The following is a 2,004-nucleotide window of genomic DNA, read 5'->3' on the forward strand; positions in this document are numbered from 1 at the left end:
GCTGTTCTTGTGTGTTTATTTCCCATGAGGCTAAACATGAGATGCGCGTTTGTCATTAAGAGATATTGTTGCTTATTTAAGACCATCCACCTATTTTCCAGTCAACTTGGCCATTAAGGAACAAGTTATTAAGTTCTTGATGTCGGGAATTAAATAAATAAATAATTACACAGAAGCCTCAACTAAACTAATCTGTCCGCAGTTGTCCTTTATTACAGCATCCATTCGTTTCAGGAGAATCTGCAGGGATATTTTTCACACCTCCAAAGTTCTGCCTTAGACATTGGCTGAACTTTCTGCTTCTCACCATCCAAGCCATCTCAAACCAACTGAGTGCTGTTGAGATCTGGACTCTGGGGTGCTCAGTTCTTTGTGTAGTGTGTCCATCTCCTTTTCTCAGTGAGGTTCTTCTTGTTCAGCTACACATCCTTTCAGACCCACAGCGCTGAGTCGTCTTCTCAGGGTGGAAGGATGGACAGAAACACCTGTGGATGTTTTCAGATCTGAAGCAGCTTGATTTTCTCCTCCCTCCCAGAGATGGAAGCTTTAAGTGCTGTTTATTTGATGGTGGTTTTTTTTGTCTACCAGGCATTCCAGGTGGTTGTTGGGAATCTCCTTTTTTGAACAGATTTTCTTTCGACTTTTTCCGTCCTTATGCAAGAGGATTGTCTTATATGTTGTTCTCGCACAACTAATAAAGATGTGTAGGAAATAAAAAAGCCCTGGTGGTGACATCCCGTACAAATTAAAATAACCTGTTGCCACGACTTAAGCCATCCCCACGCATTATTGGGTGTGGGAATGAGATCATGGTGGCCACACATTAGAATCTCATTCTCAGGTCATGCGTTAGGATCTCATTCCCACGTGTTACTAAGTCATGGTTATGATGACACCAGCAAGGCTATAGGAACTGTAGCAGGGTACAGTTCAGTGCAGTCAAAAGGAAGTTAATATTAAATTTCATGGGCCAAAACTGGACTCAAAACTGGATGACGTGGCTTGGATTGGGTGTGGACTCAAAACTTGGCGTTGTGGTTCAGGCTGGTTCAGGCTTCAGGAAAAGTTCTCAGGCTCAATAGAGGTTCGGCCCAGGATTTCAGGCCTGATTAAACTTCTATCAACCTCAAACTGCATTGTACTGGGGACGGAGCTGTAGGACCACCATTTCATGGTGGGTGGAACCACATAACCACCAGCCTGACTCATTTCACGGTTTAAGAAGTTGCATGGTGCTGCAGCTTGGAGAACTGTCAGCATACTGGCGGATTGCGTTTATAGTCTAAGAGCATCCTGCCCTGGCTCCGCAAGCAGCCCTTGTGGCCTCTGCAATAAAAATAAGTTCATTCGATTTGAAACCACCAAAAACTAAATGAACAAGGTCTGAAAACTGTCTGGCAGGTTTCTGAATGAGAATTGGGTGCATAAAGGTTGCTGTATAATGGACGGCATTAAATTTATTCCCCCCTGTACGTGACACAGAATTCAGAGCAGCATTAAGCCATGAGATCGCATTTGCACCACGGAAATAAGGCACCACTTTCAGGTCGGCGTTAATTTTAAACTCAAACACAGGGTGCTTTTTTTTTCGAGTGCACTGTGTCCGTCTGCTCTCTCTCTTCACATATCATTCCCTCCAAAAGCAATAATGATAGTGATGGGGAGTCAGTGCGTGGAATAATTACAGTGAAGCACCTCGATGGCAGGAAATGAACTGCAGTGCCAAAATAACACTCGACACGCCGAGCGCCAGGGAACAGGACGCATCCAAACGCGCCTGATTATCATAATGACAACATCAATGCTGCCATGAGTAATTATCAAAGTGGCAACTGGTGGCTGTTGAAGGATGAGACAACCACCCGCGCTGGCTTCAATAGCTGAGGGATAGACGCGCATCTAAATGGAGAGCATTATTAGCAAGGTCCAATTTCAGGAGAAGCCGTGAGGTCACGTAGATATATATATATATATATATATATATATATATATATATATATATAT

Source organism: Pygocentrus nattereri, chromosome 20 (genome assembly GCF_015220715.1).
Source record: "Pygocentrus nattereri isolate fPygNat1 chromosome 20, fPygNat1.pri, whole genome shotgun sequence".
In the NCBI taxonomy this organism is placed as follows: Eukaryota; Metazoa; Chordata; class Actinopteri; order Characiformes; family Serrasalmidae; genus Pygocentrus; species Pygocentrus nattereri.